Below are 17,879 nucleotides of genomic sequence, written 5' to 3'. Positions count from 1 at the left end.
AATGCCAAAGTTGCAGGTTCAATCCCCATATGGGACAGCTGCATATTTTTGCATTGCAGGGGTTGGACTTGATGACGCTCAAGATCCCTTCCAACTCTGCAGTCCGACAACACATTAACTCTGACAACACATCACCGTGGACAAATTTTACAGTCCAGTTGAGGGATGACATTGACGCAGGATGCTTGGATAGGAACTGGAGATTTGGCCTCTGGGTTTTTCAGCAACTTGAAAAGTACCCATGTGTATGATGTTCCCAACGAGCCAATAAATAGTGTAAAAGTGTTCTCTTGAATGAAAGCCAAGCTTTGATCTGATCATTCTTAAATCAGGACTCTTTTATCAGGTGACTAGGCTGCGTTTCTAAATATAAATTTCCAAATATAAGCTAGCCTTGCCTTAAAGAGCTGCCATTGCTGCTTTGGATGTTACCTGGAAACATACACGACAAATTTTAGCATACATTTTTTTAAAAAAGTCCACAGTATGCATGGTTCTAAGGAGAAAATGTCTCATTCCATGTAGCTGTAGAATATTTTCCCGGTTCATGGAAACTCGCACTCAATCCTGCTTTCATCAGCTGATGCCCGACCCAAGGACATTTCGAGAAAATGCTCTTTGTGTAGCATGACATGGAGCCCTATGGAACTTAGCCTCTAGATCCAGAATGGCTAAAATGGTTTGTTAACTTGCATCTACACTGGCAGATCTTGCAACTGAAATAGAAAGGAAGACAGCCAGGGACGGAACATTAGCAGTGCCCCCCTCCTCTACCAAAGATCCATCATAACCCACCCACCCCCCTCAAAAAGGCAAGCTGCATTTAAAAGAGAAACCATTCACCTTCTAAGAGCCCATCAAAATGCCTGTACTTCTACTTTTCCCCCTATAATTTTGATTAAATTTTCTGTTTTACATTTTAGAATATTCATTTAAACAACCTTAAAAATATCAGTGACTTCCTTTCTTCTCTTTCCATGGTTCATTTTAAATATCATAAATCCCTGCATATTTTACAGAAACTATACCATTCAGTATTCCATTATTGCAGCCATCAGAACTTATTTACACTGTTGAATTTATCTTAATGCTGTCCACGTTTTCAAATAAACACAGTTTCCCTCCATATATTCAGTAAACATTTTCCAATCTTCTTTAAACGTATGTTCTTCTTGTTCTCTTATTCTATATGTTAGGTCCGCAAGCTGCGCATATTCTAACAGTTTAAGTTGCCATTCTTCTTTAGTTGGGATTTTGCTCGATTTCCATTTTTGGGCTAACAAAACTCGAGCCGCAGTAGTGGCATACATAAATAACCTTTTTTGACACTTGAGAATTTCCATCTGAATTATCCCCAACAAAAAGGACTTGGGGTTTGTTTGGGTTTTTTTGGAAAAGTACTTTTAAACATTTTTTCAATTCATTATGGATTATTTCCCAATACTCTTTTGCCCTTTTACAGGTCCACCACCTATGATAGAATGTACCCCCAGTCTCATTGCATCTCCGACACTTATCTGATTCAGTCTTATACATCTTTGCAAGTCTACTCGGACTTAGATACCATCTGTAAATCATTGTCAGGTAGTTAAAATGCCTGTACTTCAAGGCTTCCTCATTCTGCTTCAGCAAAATATTGAATGTCTTCCTAAGTGTGTGTATGTTCCATCAGCTTTGTACTTAACCACAAGACACCGACTACAATGAGTCACATGCAGGCAGGCATTGGAGAGGTGGAGCACTTCGTCCCTCCTCTGGACCCAGAATACAAATACTGTACAGGGGGCTGTTGCAGAAGTGATAGAGCTATACCTTCTGTGTTAGCCTCTAGTAGGTCAGTAATGTTTTTCTGGCTAGTAACTTTTGTGGGTTTCTTAATATTTACAAGGCTGATTCAACACATAAAGGTAAAGGGACCCCTGACCATTAGGTCCAGTTGTGACCGACTCTGGGGTTGCGGTGCTCATCTCGCTTTATTGGCCGAGGGAGCCGGCGTACAGCTTCCGGGTCATGTGGCCAGCATGACTAAGCCACTTCCGGTGAACCAGAGCAGCGCACGGAAACACCGTTTACCTTCCCACTGGAGCAGTACCTATTTATCTACTTGCACTTCAACATGCTTTCGAACTGCTAGGTTGGCAGGAGCAGGGACCGAGCAACGGGAGCTCACCCCGTAGCAGGGATTCGAACCGCCGACCTGATCGGCAAGTCCTAGGCTCTGTGGTTTAACCCACAGCACCACTCGCGTCCCAATTCAACACATACATAATGTTTAAACCTTTTTTTTAAGGTGATCTTTTTAAAGATCATTTGTGACACTGCTGTCATGCCCTGAACAACAATATTTTTTTTCTATATCCCCATTTAAATCGTTGTTGTTAGGTTGTTGATACAACTATCCAGAGAATCCTCTTTTTTTTCATACAAGCATGATAATGTCAAGGTTGCAGGTTTGATCCCCGTATGGGACAGCTGCATATTTCTGCATTGGAGGAGGTTGGACTATTATTATTATTATTTATTCAACTTATGCACTGCCCTATACCCAGAGGTCTCAGGGTGGTTCACGACGAGACCACAAGACTAGATGCTCCTTAAGGTCCCTTTCAGCTCTGCAATTCTATGTAGAACATGAATTTCCCAGCCGCTTAACAGCTTTTGGTCTGTTCACAGTTTCTTCCATAGACTTGCATCAGAGGAGTTGTTTAATGTCTTACTGTAAATATTCGTTGTTGGGTGCACCCGGTTCTGCCACCCTGGACCTAAATTATGCTAATATGTGCAGCCTCCCAAACATTAGCTGGGTGACAGATTGTGCAACTAATACCATTTTAAAGCTAATTAAAAGTGTTGTCTTCTTTGTTGCTTTATTGATTTACACAGCAACTTTTGCCATAGTTGCTAGCCACTTGTTTACAAAGTTAATAAAATGATAAATTACACCCAAGTCTCTCTGTAATGGGGGGGACAATGAAGAATTGGTGTCTTCTTGTTGTTAGAAAATAAAATCAGACCCAAATTCTCCAGCCCCTGAGGCTAAAACGAAAACCAGGAAAAGGGCTAAAATAAATATAAAGATCTTACCGTATGTGCCTGAACTTACTGGAGTCGGGGTTTGGCAGAGTGCCAAGGCAAGCCCATTCCAAAAGCGTGTACCCACAAGGAAGGAGTAGTCCTCAGTTGATCCTGAAACATTTAACCCCAAATGTCAACAAGGATCTTCTGAAAAATCTGGGTGGTCCACACACAGTCAGATTCTAGCCCCCCCCCCCGTGTTTATATTTCAGAGGATAATGATATCTAATGCTAATTTGGAAAAGACTTCTGGTCTGCATCATGTAATGGGTAGGCAAACTAATGGTCGGGGGCTGGATCCGGCCCAGTCGCCTTCTCAATCCAGCCGTGGACGGTCCGGGAATCAGCGTGTTTTTACATGAGTAGAATGTGTCCTTTTATGGAAGGTAAACGGCGTTTCCGTGCACTGCTCTGGTTCGCCAGAAGCGGCTTAGTCATGCTGGCCACATGACCCAGAAAAACTGTCTGTCGACAAACGCTGGCTCCCTCGGCCAGTAAAGCGAGATGAGTGCTGCAACCCCAGAGTCGTTCAGGACTGGACTTTACCTTTACCTTTTACCTTTTTATTTAAAATGCATCTCTGGGTTATTTGTGAGGCCTGCCTGGTGTTTTTACATGAGTATAATGTGGGCTTTTATTTAAAATGCATCTCTGGGTTATTTGTGGGGCATAGGAATTTCTTCTTCTTCTTTCCAAAATATAGTCCAGCCCCCCACAAGGTCTGAAGGACAGTGGACCGGCCCCCTGCTGAAAAAGTTTGCTGACCCCTGGTCTAATGCTTACTGTACATTTCTTTAGCAAAAACCTTGACTTATAGCAGGCATGGCTAACTTCAACCCCTGCTAATGCTGTTGGGACTCCAACTCCCAGGAACCTAGCAATTCGCCCATTGCCGCCCAGTGAGCTGCATGGGTCACTGAGGGTGTTAGCCAGAGTTTCCTATGTCTTAGCCAGTCATACCACACTGGTTCTTAACGCACAATGTGAAATGTCAAGCAGAAAACATTTAGTGTTCCGTGATCTATCCTCAGTATTTGTGGTGATAAATTTGGAGGAGCTATTTTTCAGCACTATAGCTTAGAGCCTGTTTTCTTTTTTTTCTTTTCCTATACTTTACATAAATATTCCATCACACTTTGCAATCCAACCTTTCAGAAGTGGGCATAGAGCCGAAATGTGAGACTCATAGTCTTTTATCAGCTTGTAAAACATTGGCTGCCTTTGCAGCTCAAACATGGCAGGCAATTGGATGGAACCCTTGGCTGTGCCATTTCCAAAGAGAAAACTGTTGTGGACAACAACGACTGGCTTGTCACATGAACGGAGAAGTGGAAAAATGGGAGCACAAGCCAATTCAGCTCAATAGTCCAGCGTCAGCTGAACAAAACTGTGCAAGTCCATGACCTAAGAGAATCAGCTTGGAAGACTTCTCCCTGTCTTGGTCCAAAAGAATGAGACAACAGCTGCCTTTTATTGGAACAACATGTGTGGGTGAAAGAGCATGTAGGCATTCCATTTCAAGAGAGATCTTTGTAAGTCTGCTGCAGCATTCAGATAGCAATTTATTCCTGACATTTCCTTACCTGTTAATTTCCGTGCTTTTGTTTGATCTTTCACACGATGCAAAATCCACATCTGGAAATTTGGCAGAATCTAGCTGGTGTACGCTAGGGAAAAGTTCCATACAAACACATGTATATTATTAGGAGAAATTTGCACTAAAATGCTTATGAATTTTCATGAGAACTTTTTTTTTTTTTTTTGGCAAACTGACGTGAACTGAGCTTAAGAGTGGGAAAACGAGAAATTCGGCAAAAACGGAATTGAGAGATTTGCCCACTGCTATTTTCTAGAAAAAGAGGTGCCAGAACTCACCTGGTTATCTTAGAATGGCAATGGTGCCATTTTAAAAGTCATTAGGACGATATTAGATATAATGTTCTATAACCTTTAACATACATTTTCCCTTTGCTGGTGGCTCGCTGCTCTGCAGCGCCCTCTGGTGTCACATTTTAATAAGACATTATAAAGGTAAAGGGACTCCTGACCATTAGGTCCAGTCGTGAACGACTCTAGGGTTGCGGCGCTCATCTCGCTTTATTGGCCAAGGGAGTCGTCGTACAGCTTCCGGGTCATGTGGTCAGCATGACTAAGCCGCTTCTGGCAAAACCAGAGCAGCGCACGGAAACACCATTTACCTTCCCACCGGAGCGGTACCTATTTATCTACTTGCACTTTGACATGCTTTCGAACTGCTAGGTTGGCAGGAGCAGGGACCGAGCAACGGGAGCTCACCTCATCGTGGGGATTCGAACTGCTGACCTTCTGATCGGGAAGCCCTAGGTTCTGTGGTTTAACCCACAGCGCCACCCGCGTCCCTTATTGACGTTATAAATCATGAGTGTAAACCCGCCCCATGTGAGTTCCAGCTGGGGGGGAAAGCCCTGGATTTGCCCATCCCTAGCTTTGTGCAAAAGCTAAATTCCTTCCAAAAGGAAGAGGGTTAAGGAACATCACACAAACTGGGCCCTTACCTGTGAGGCTGTGATGGACTGTGCAATTACACAGGAATGCCAAAATAAAAATTCAGAATTGTGGTACTGCTAGCAGAAGTCAACATTTGGAAAACTGGCTGGGTTTTTAAAAGCAAATTTCTAGTTCTCAGTGCTTTGAGGACATGCCTGAATCTATGTGGGCAATGTTTTGTAATGGCTTCAACTATGCAACTAAATGCTATTTTGTAAATGTCTGCTGAATCTCAGGCTCCAGAGAGATTACTAAAATAAATTTCTGGGTTTATTTGTTTTATTTATTTATAGCATTTGTACCCCGCTCTTCAGCCAAAAAAACTCCCAGAGCGATTTACATAAAACCAAGACCAGATACTCCGTACCCGCAGGCTTCCAATCTTTGTTAAATAATAATAATAATAATAATAATAATAAAAGGTTGCATTCGGACTTCAGTGCTACACAAACTCTCTGTAATTAACAATCCCAAATGTTATGGTGCATAACAGTGAGAACATGGGAGGGGGATTAAACCTTACTTAAAATTGCTCAGTTTGAATAATTTTAAAACTTGGGATTTTATTCTATTTTACTTTATTTTATTGGTGGAGGGGTGGGGGAATTGCACTGTAAAGTACACACAACCTTTCCTTGGTCTTTAGAACGGAAGGCCTTCCTCACATCTTGCCAGGTACAGTGGTACCTCGGATTAAGTACTTAATTCGTTCCGGAGGCTGTTCTTAACTTGAAACTGTTCTTAACCTGAAGCACCACTTTAGCTAATGGGGCCTCCCACTGCTGCTGCTGCTGCTGCTGCTGCGCCGCTGGAGCACGATTTCTGTTCTCATCCTGAAGCAAAGTTCTTAACCCAAGGTATTATTTATGGGTTAGCGGAGTCTGTAACCTGAAGCGTATGTGTCAGGGAACTGACCTCAGAGCCAGCAGTGGAGGCAGGGCTCCCAAGTGATGCCAGAGAAGGGCCAAGCAGGGAGAGAGGGAACTCATCGGCTGGGGAAGGAAATCAGCGTAACACCAGGGATAAAGGGGGGCGGTTGGGGGAATCGGAGAGGGGTCTCCAGGACTCTTCGCTGGAGACCAGCGGGGAGAGCACAGGTCCTCCTCTGCCCACACCCACCCTGCGCAGAAGGCTTCCACGCAGGGAAAGTAGGCGTAGACTTGGCGTCAAAGAGCTTTTGTGCTGGAAGAAGTTTAAGAGACGCCCACTGACGGATTCTGCTAGCGACTGAACAGCCACGAAGTGAAGGGCTGTCCAGTCAGGAAAGGTTTAACCAGGTTACCCAACCAGGAGTGGTGGCAACTTACGCACGAGCAACCCACATACATCCCATTACAGTATGTAACCCAAGGTACCACTGTATGTGGCAGAAGAGAGAGGCATCAAAAGACTGGCCAGTCTGGGAAGGGGTCTCAAATTACACAGAGACATTTTTCAGCCTCCCGGTTGGTGCCTGAGTTTCTATGCCAAGATTGACAGTTTTGATAGACAGTAAAACCAAGTCTCTGGTGCATCGTTGGCAGCAAGGGCAGCTTCTGAGAGCTGACTCTACATGGCTGATAGAGGGAAGCATTTTGTATCCGCGAGAGAGAAATACCATCTACAAAGCAGCCCTTGATCTGGCTACAAACAAAATGCTCTGCTTTTCTGGTTATATTTGTTCGTTCATTTTGATTTCTGTACTGCCCTTTTATCACACGTGGGCCTTCTGGGGGCAGGAGGGGGGAGGCAGGCGTTAAACTAAGGTTACCAGATTATTATTATTTTTTCCAATGAATCTGGGGACACTTTTGAACTTCAACTGATTTTGTATGGGGACTGATTTGTAAATCCAGGGACTGTCCCCGGGAAACAGGGACATCTGGTAACCTTACGTTAAACCCAGGCGCTTCTCCATTAACACCATGAAAGAACTGCGTAGCAAATTCAAAACCAGATTAAAATAAAACCAAACTGTACAACCGGCAGGTATTCTTCTGTTACGTTGGTTGTATTCGATGGGGCTGTCTAAACATAAAGACTACAAAACCTTCTTCGGAGTTTGCATTGTGTCGCAGGGTGTAGAAGCCACAATGGGCATTTGAATCGCTTTGACCTTTTACCACCCTCAAACAGTTTAAATCAAAGACTTCCTCGTGTTGATTCAAACTCCTTGGGGCCTCCGTCAACACCGCCATATCTGTCAGCTGGCACTCCCAGCTCTTGCAGTCTGGGATGTGCAAGGCTGCTTCCTCAAGCACAAGTCGGCCTTATCGATAATTCCCTCTGTACTATACATTTCAAAGCAGATGACACAGATGTACATCAAGTCGTTTCCCCATCCATCGATCTCGGCTCCTCTGAGGGGCTTTCTAGCAAGTCCGCAAAACATCCAGCAGCCCAGAGGATACTGTCATGCTTGAGCTTTTACATAAAGGCCTTCCGAGATTTGCCTTTGAGGAATGCCTTTCTCTACATTTCCAGACTGCTAACCTGACAGAAATATCCTGCAGAACAACCCAACTCTACCAGGGACAGGGGGAAAGACCACCACAGGGGGAAAAGACTTCGGATTTCTTTTGATGTGAACGACACCAGCGGATTTAATTCATGTTCAAATTTGTTTTCTTTTGTTTTTTGAATAGTACATCTGTGAAGCCTCTGCTTGTTTTTTTTAAAGGGGTGTGATCTAAGGCTTTTAGCATTTGTATTGTGTTTAGCAGAATAACTCAAGGCCAGCCCTATCCATATACAGTGGTACCTCGGGTTACAGACGCTTCAGATTACAGACTCCGCTAACCCAGAAATAGTACCTCGGGTTAAGAACTTTGCTTCAGGATGAGAACAGAAATCGCACAGTGGTGGCGCGGCAGCAGTGGGAGGCCCCATTAGCTAAAGTGTTACCTCAGGTTAAGAACAGTTTCAGGTTAAGAACGGACCTCCAGAACAAATTAAGTTCTTAACCCGAGGTACCACTGTATAAGGCAAGACAGTTAAATCAGTGCTGGTCATTGTGGGGCAACGAAGGGATGAAACCCACAAGTTTATCCCCCCCTCGCCTTTTGAGCCAACTCTTAGCCCCCTTGCAGAATGCAATGATTTCTGCGCTGCTTTTTAGGGCAAAGCCTTCAGAAAAGGTAGCTTACATAAAAGCAACCATCAAATATTGCGTCATGTTGCAATAAAACCAATAATTCAAAACAGCAGTTGAAAACAATCCACAGGCTAGAACATAGGAAGATCTTAATGAGTCTGAATACGAATTACAGTATTTAGAAGGTATTTCATTTGTAGAACTGAAACATTAGGGTAACTTCAGTACTTACAGATATTAAACTATCACTTAGGTGGCATAAAAGCATGGCAATAGCCTGGGATGGTGGATGTTGAAGCTCAGTAACATCTGGAGGGCCAAAGTTTCCCCACATCTGATACTGAGATTTATTTTTTAAAATATGACAAGTTCTGTTGATTTTTCAGAATACAGGATACACAAAAGGAAAGTTGCTACAGATACAACAAAATTACCCTTACTCATGGAACAGATTTTCAGTCTACTAGGTCTTACCAAAGGCAAGTTTGTGAATCTGGTGGCTGCCATTCATCAGTTCATTCATTTGAAAATTTTATAAAGGGCTCCCCAATCTCAATGAAACCATCCACATCTGATACAGAGAGATGTTGAAACTAAAAACAAATTGCTGAGACAGAGGAAGCATATATTTGAGTACATTCTGCACATGGTGAGCATCTGTGAGAGTTATCTTTAGCAGAGTTTTAGTTTCTTTCAATTATCATCGGAGCATGTTGTACTGTTGTTAATGGCCTTAAGGTGTAGGTAGGAACTTTCCCTTCTCTTTGTATTCAGCAGTTTTGCATTTAGATTCCTGTATAAAGCGGGTTTTTTATCCTATATATTAAATACTGGAACAAAAGCTCATGTCTTGCAAAAGGCAAGAGTTTACCATAGCAACGTATTCATTATTCCAAATGACAATGCACATAGGCTATGAGTTCTTTACAATATTAAAATGGATTTCGGATAGTGTACCTTTAGAAATCCTGCTTAATTATAAGCAAGTTGATTTATCAGTTAAACGGGGATAGGAAAATGGAGAGGTATTCATGCAACTTAATTGAAAAATACTCAACTGCCCTTATGTTCTGAAGACGCTTCGAGCATTTTTGAAGGCTTGGGCTTTTTTGAAGGAATAGTTGAATCACATTTGGCACCTTCCTTTTCAGATGCCTGCATTAATTTGTACCAAATATATTCTAATTAAATGACTATTTTTATGCTGAAGTAACTTTTAAAAAACAGCACTTCATAGAATGCTGAAGTAACTATGAAGTTGGTGTATATGTGGTGAGTAGTTTTGAAAAACTTTCCTCCCTTCACTTCTGAGTTATGTTTAATAAAAATAAAAATATGGCATACTGTCTTGGGTATTCTAATCTTTTTCGTCGCTTACACTGGAGGAATAGGAATAACACCTCTCTTCCATTAACAAACATGGAACATAATCCACAAGGACAGCCATCGGCAACCTTTTCTCGGCCAGTGGGCATGTTTTGAATTTTAAAGAAAGTGCCATGAAGCCAGTCACAAAATGGCTGCCGTGGGGCATGGCGTAACACAAAAAGACTGTCACATCTAAACCAGCAGAATATGCAGGACACAAAATGGTGCCCGCATGCTCTCCCACCAACCACCCAATCAACAGGTGTGTGGGGTTTTTTAAGGCACTCACATCAGCCACTGCTGTGCTCACTCACAGACAGAAGCTCTTTGCACTCCTCCCTTGTTTAGAATAGATGGGAGGGAGGGTGTCCACTTCAGTGGGGCTTATGGGATGGAGTGGTAGCCTAATCTAGTTTGGTAAACAATAGCCAGTGGGTGTGTGGGGAAAGGATCTGAAGCGTGACCCCTTGCTCCCAAATTACAGATTGGCTGGATGTGTGGAGAGTAAGCAAGGACAGGGATTCTGATAATCATGCATCACGCCAGGACCCTTTGTGATCCAGCATCAAATGATGTACTCACAAATGATATCTGAACCTGCTCTAAGGGATAGATAGCCTAAGGGATGATTTGCTGATAACGGGGTGTCTCATGGCGACTCCCAGTACAAAGAGCTTCAGCTGTCTGAGCTCTCTTCAAAAAGCCAACATGGCACCCGTTTGATTTTCAGCAGGAAGTGTCAGAAACGTTTTCCTGTAGTAGATTATACACTAGTCGCAATCCATTCCCTCAGCAAGTCTACCATCTGCTCTACACATTGCCCACATCAGATGCCTCTGCCAAGAGCAGTTTAATGAATACAGCAACCATACACTACCTAAGACAGCATTAGAAGCTCTTATCTGTGCAGGGAAAAAGGCAAAGAAAAGCAATAAGGGCCAAGAGCAGATGAGTTCAACATCTGCTGTTGTACACAATCTCCTTCTCAGAAGCCTCAGTCTGTAAAGCAAGTCCCACAGGGATCTATCCTATGGGACAGCAGTCAATATAAACACAAGGAATAATGGATACAGTTTGCACACTGAAAGTCCATACATAAATCTATTAGGCAGCATGGGAAGCCTGTGGCCTTCCAGGTGCTATTGGACTACAACTCCCATTATATTTCCCTGTTGGACGTGCTGGCTGGGACTGATGGGTATTGGAGTTCAACAAGATCAGGAGGGTCATTGCGTCCCAACCTCTGCTGTCAGGAGAGCTAAAATTCCATCCATTCACCCAGTCCAGTCCTGATATTTGTCTCCTACAGTAGCAAGCCAGATGCCTTTGAGAATCTGACAAGCATCCTGGTCTCTTCATCTCCAACTGTTCCCTCTTCTGCAAATACCTGGATTGAAGAGTGAGCATTTTATAGCAGTCTGTGTTTGGGGGAGGGGAAGGGTGTCTGTATGCAGTAGCCAAAGTGTCAGGACTAGATGAGAAAAATACCAGTTTGAGTCCCTGTGCAGGCATGGAGTTGTTGGTCTGCCCTGGAAAAAAGTCACTATGCCTCATCTTAAAGTTCCCATTTTTTGAGAGTGAAACAGTGCTCCTTGGAAGATGAGTAGGAGGCAAACATATCAGTAATACATGCAAATCATCATCATCATCAGCAGCAGCAGCAGCATCTCTTCTCCAGCCACTCTGCGTGGCTCCCAACAGAATATTAAAAATACGATAAAACATCATACATTAAAAACTCCCCTAAGGTTGCCTTCAGGTGTCTTCTAAAAGTCCACATCTACTTTTCAATCTAGAATATAGATGTTTATTTAAAGCTATCATAATCTGGGGCTAGATTATTCTCCAAGCTGAACCACAACGAGTGATTTATTTTATATGCCTTCTATTACCTATCTGAACATAAACACGCTCTTCACATGTTTTTCATTAAACGTATTGCTCATTCAGGGCAGTTTCTTCCAACATTTGTTCAATTTATTTCCCCTTTTAGATTTGCCCCATTACATCTCATTGTTATTTCTCCTTGGGCAAAATGGTATGTGCATGGTAAAGAGGTAATGCATACAGTTAGTTAGGGAATACCTAGTTTAACTAGGCTGCTGGAGCTTTGCAGGTTCAGTCAGAAATCAGCCCCGTTCAGTTCAATGTGGCTTCTGCCCTAGTAAGCTGGTTTAAGATTGCATCCTCAGTGTTCCCCAGGCACTTCTAGATTTTATCCCAAGGCATAAGAAAAAAAGGCACCATTTCTCCTCCTGGTCTTGTAACATCCCATCATTAAATGATAACTCATAGAGAGCAATGATAGATAAGTACATAGATAGATGATAGATAGATAGATAGATAGATAGATAGATAGATTTTTTTAAAGACGTAAAACTGGCATAAAACGAGAAAATAGAGAGTGAGACACACAGCGGGTGCACCATGATGCTGGGGACAAAATAGATGGCGTGTCAAATGTACATTATATTGACCCAAATATAGGCTGCATGTCTAACCCCCCCACCAAAAAAAATTGGCTTACAAGAAATGTAAGTGCAACCTATATTTGAGGGCAACCTGTATTCAGATCAGTGCAATTTAACTTGCCCTTTTCTCTCCCTTTTAAATTACAGTCAATAGGGAGAGTGATCAGGCCAGCATACAGCGAGGGGCTTAACTTATGGTAACCACCCTTTCCCTACGTGGTCCCAACAAAAATACTTTCTGCCCTGGGTTGCTGTTTGCCCTGGGAAGGAAGATGCTGGCGGGCTTTGTATTTCTTAATGGAAAATGTTTGTAGCCCTTACTGTGCAGGTGGGGAGATTAAAATGTGCATGTAGATTTTGCAAAAAAGCAAAAAAGCGTGAGCTTTTCGTGGTGGTGTCTGTTGTTCTGCAAACTGTGCTCAATGAAGTTAATTTAAGATAATTGCAACAGTTCAGTGCTGAAAACTCATCAATAGCTTTGAGAGCCAGTGCCAAATGTCAGTCAGGTGAAATGAGTGACAAGGATTGCTCCCCTGATCTTTTCAAAGCCCCATGAGTTATCTCAGAAAACAGTGTTTTAATTTTGAAGGATTTTTGTAATGCCTGAGAAGCAGGTCCCTACTCCCTAAGAAGTTATATGGAAACAGTCAGGCTAACTAACCAAAGACCAGGCATTTTGAGGACAGATAGAATGTAAATAGACACAGTAATGGACATAAAGATCATAAACTGGAAGTGAAATAAAAAAATGCAGGTCAAGTGAAATGTGCAGTTAAATGGGGCATGGCACTGTCGGCTCCCTGAAAGCCGTAAGGGTTAATACTCAAACTCACCTTTCCTTTTATAGGATGCAAATTGTTCACACCGACAGAGTTTTGTTCATTCATTACTCTTTTACTAGCAAGGAATCTACACACACAAAAGCCAGCTCACACATAACCCAATGTCGATGGACACATGCAGGTAAGGTAACCTTGGCTGAAGCTTGTGGCTAGTGAAGACTAGGAATTGGTGCTTCTGTACATTGGTGCCAGTGTGGTGTAGTGGTTAAGAGCGGTAGTCTTATAATCTGGGGAACCAGGTTCGAGTCTCCACTCCTCCACATGCAGCTGCTGGGTGACCTTGGGCTAGTCACACTTCTTTGAAGTCTCTCAGCCCCACTCACCTCACAGAGTGTTTGTTGTGGGGGAGGAAGGGAAAGGAGAATGTTAGCCGCTTTGAGAGTCCTGAAGGGGAGTGAAAGGCGGGATATCAAATCCAAACTCTTCTTCTTCTTCTTCTACATTTCAGGTGCTCAGTTTTCCAGTCGGAAATGAAGTACTCCACATTTCTGTAACAATTAGCAATAATAATAATAATAAATCCTCGTGGAAATTCATCAGCATTTTAGTGCAAATTTCTAACAATAAGCACATTTTTGCAAAGTGATTTCCCCTAATATAATGCATTTTGCACATTATTGTCACTAATACGTGCAATTTTTACACACTTTACCCGTGTACATGCATTTTCGTACACCTTACTTACTTGAGCGGCGAACTGCACCGCAAAATTCAGGTAAGTGAAAATTTCAAAAGATGTCTGCTTCAGTTTGCATTTCGTTTCCAAAGGCATGAATTTGGTAGGTTTGCCCTTAAATGGGAACTTAACTGAATTTCTTCCCTATCCCTAGTGAGGGGATGGGTTCCCATGAATCTCATTTCAGATAGCACACTAAGCTAAACTGTGGCTTAGCCCAAACCAATATAGCAGAAAACTAAGAACAGAGAATTGCAATGCAACTGCAACAACCTCTCTAGGAGTTGGCATGTTCACACGGTCCTGGTAAGCTATGTCTGACTTACCATGTCAAGTGAGCCAGCTCATAGACAACATTGCAGCATAAGCCTTCAACTGTCAATGAATATAAGACTCAACATAGCAGCCCACACAGTGTGTGCTATGACCCCCATTAGAAAAAAGCCTGGTGAAAATTGCATATTATAGGTTTCTATTGCCCACATTTGCTTATAAGCAGCAAATTTAGAGCTATACACCTCCATTTTTCACTCACTTGTATTGGAGGCACATTCTTTTTTTTCAAAGGAAAAAAAGCAATACGTGAAAATTGAAGCCTAATAAAACAATTGAACAATACGATGATCTAGTGCATTTGACTTCATTCACGTAATATGAGAGAATTGCCTGGAGAGCAGGAGAAATGGCTGTTATTGTAAATTGCGGGGGCCTGCATTAGCTAGAGGATTGGTATGGTGGGGGGAAAATCTCTGTTCTGTTAAAGCAAAGTATCAGAGATTACTGGCAGCTTTGAGTGGCTCTGCACCTTATTGATTTCTCACACAAGGCCAGCGTGCACTACACACACACACACACACACACACAATCTTACAAGTTCTATGAAATCAAGTTGGCAGCTCCTTTTATTTTTCCAATGCGGCACATTCTAGCTTAACTAAGTGGATGTATTCATCGGGATGTTGCAAAATGTCTGAAGTGTTGAGTTCGGAGATGGATTCAGACATATCTGGAGGAATTTGTTTTGTTTTTAAAAAGGTCTTTCAGGAATTTGGCTCCAAAATTTCTCAACTGCAAAAAGGAAAGCAAGGCTCCTGGTCCTGCAGTAGTTCCAGAGGCTACTGTGTCTGTTAAAGAAAAAATTCAAAACTCCCCTTTCTTTATCTTATCTACATGCATAGGATATTAAGGGTAATTCCCAAGATCTAGACAAGAACATTAAAAAAATTAATATTATTATTGGTATGGGGCTACTATGGGTGGGAGAGAAACATGATTCAATTTGCATTTAAAGGCAAACCTCATTTGCTTTTTCATATATGAACTAAAACTGAGCCATCTCTTGAAATTTACACATCTTTGAATTCTGCAATGCTGTTCTCCAGCCGATAAATGAGCCATGAGGTCACGGTTTTCGCCAAAAACCCGATTCACTCAAAAACGGTGCCAAACAACTGCAAATTGCCCCCTGCAGTGATCCGTGCAGGAGGCACGTTCGCAACCCGCAGTGTTCGCAACCCACAGCGCTGCATCTGCTCACGCGTGGGTCGCAATTTGGCACTTCTGCGCATGCCGAAAGCGTGATTTAGTGCTTCTGCGCAAGTGCCAAAACCCGGAAGTAACCCGTTCTAGTACTTCCGGGTTTGGCGCAGTGCACAACCCGAAAACGGGTAACCTGAAGCGTCTGTAACCCAAGGTACCACTGTATAACAATTTACCTCTTAACACACTTTCAATCTCCATTCTAACCAATCGGTAAGTATTAGAGCACATCCTTTGCAAGTAGGACATCCTAAGTTTCAAGCCCTAAGTATCCCCAGTTCAAACGATCAGGTGATGTGAAAGACCTTTGTCCAAAACCCTGAATAACTGCTGCCAGTAACTATAAGCAGTATTGGGGTCGAATGTGTGTCTGCTTTGGTTTCTTGTTTTTCCAATCTGAAGTTCAGTTCTCCACAGTTCCACACAGTTTGTGATTTATTTATTTTTTAATGCTCTCGTGAAAATTAATCAGCATTTTAATAGAAACATTTGTATGCAATTTGCCTAAGGTACACATTTTTGCAAAGCAATTTCCCCCAAAATAATGCATTGTTTTATATAATTTTCACCAATGTGTACATTTTTTTATGGGCGCTTTACCCCAGTACCTGCCTTTTTGTTCACAGCGGACTGGAGAACTGCGCTACAAAATTAGGAGAAGTGCAGATTTTGAAGGACAACTGTGTTCTAGTTCTTGTATGGTTTTGCAACATGTGAGTTAAGCAGGTTCACCTTTAAATGCAAAATGAATCAAACTTCTCTCCAATTCCGGGCTGGGGAAAATAGCCTAATCTGGTATGAAATGTTCCATTTAGCATTAGGACCAGGGAAGAGAATGCTCTGAATAGGCAGAGGACGTTTAGAAGTCAGTGTTAGAAATAAAGGAAAAGGGAATCAGAAATAGAAGTAGCAGGGCAGGGTAAACATCAAGTCACAGCTTTGTGCCCGTGGAACGAAGTGCCAAATTAGAAGGATGGAACAAAGCCTTAGGTTGTCAAAGAACAAGGTAGGTTTTGAAACAGGAACAGCATGAGAAATTAGCTAAGGGAGGATCAAGGCACAGTTAGGAGGCAAGACTGGATAGTTTTCACGAGTCTGGTCTAGTCAAAGAACATTGGTTATATCTGAAGCACATGGCCTCAACAGTGCAATACTAACCATGTCTGTCAGCAGTTGCGGCCATGACTTGGCAGTAACAGCTGGGTTTTCTTATTTAGTCGTGAATGGTGGTTGTGCAAGTAAATAGATCTATTCTGCCTTCTGGCTGGTTTTCTCATACGAGAGACTATATGCAACTATTCTTTAGCATAGGCTTTCAGAACCTGTGGCCCTCTAGATGTTGCTAGACTGCCGTTCCCATTGTCACCTCATCTGTCTCCTGAGAAATCTGTATGTGGGACAAGAAGCTACAGTTAGAACTGGATATGGAACAACTGACTGGTTCAAAATTGGGAAAGGAGTACGACAAGGCTGCATTTTGTCTCCCTGCTTATTTAACTTATATGCAGAATTCATCATGCGAAAGGCTGGGCTGGATGAATCCCTAGCCGGAATTAAGATTGCCGGAAGAAATATCAACAACCTCAGATATGCAGATGACACAACCTTGATGGCAGAAAGTGAGGAGGAATTAAAGAACCTTTTATTGAGGGTGAAAGAGGAGAGTGCAAAATATGGTCTGAAGCTCAACATCAAAAAAACGAAGATCATGGCTACTGGTCCCATCACCTCCTGGCAAATAGAAGGGGAAGAAATGGAGGCAGTGAGAGATTTTACTTTCTTGGGCTCCATGATCACTGCAGATGGTGACAGCAGCCACGAAATTAAAAGACGCCTGCTTCTTGGGAGAAGGGCAATGACAGGCCTAGACAGCATCTTGAGAAGTAGAGACATCACCTTGCCAACAAAGGTCCGTATAGTTAAAGCTATGGTTTTCCCAGTAGTGATGTATGGAAGTGAGAGCTGGACCATAAAGAAGGCTGATCGCCGAAGAATTGATGCTTTTGAATTATGGTGCTGGAGGAGACTCTTGAGAGTCCCATGGACTGCAAGAAGATCAAACCTCTCCATTCTGAAGGAAATCAGCCCTGAGTGCTCACTGGAAGGACAGATTGTGAAGCTGAGGCTCCAGTACTTTGGCCACCTCATGAGAAGAGAAGACTCCCTGGAGAAGACCCAGATGTTGGGAAAGATGGAGGGCACAAGGAGAAGGGGGCGACAGAGGACGAGATGGTTGGATAGTGTTTTCGAGGTTACCAGCATGAGTCTGACCAAGCTGCGGGGGGCAGTGGAGGACAGGAGTGCCTGGC

The 17,879-nt window shown here is 42.7% G+C and overlaps 1 long non-coding RNA gene across 1 annotated transcript; it reads right to left on the bottom strand.

Annotated features, from left to right (window-relative positions):
- Positions 1-729: 729 nt before the first annotated feature.
- LOC307199557 lies at positions 730-11,687 on the bottom strand. Its single transcript, XR_013832056.1, has 3 exons — positions 9,149-11,687; positions 4,659-4,742; positions 730-3,186 (listed from the first exon to the last, which is right to left on the bottom strand). It is a non-coding gene; the product is annotated as an uncharacterized lncRNA (long non-coding RNA).
- Positions 11,688-17,879: the final 6,192 nt, after the last annotated feature.

This window comes from Podarcis cretensis (assembly GCF_951804945.1).
Source record: "Podarcis cretensis genome assembly, chromosome: 12".
NCBI classification, from domain to species: domain Eukaryota; kingdom Metazoa; phylum Chordata; class Lepidosauria; order Squamata; family Lacertidae; genus Podarcis; species Podarcis cretensis.
The sequence above is the reverse complement of the archived record's forward strand: the minus strand, read 5'-3'. Positions and strand labels throughout refer to the sequence as shown.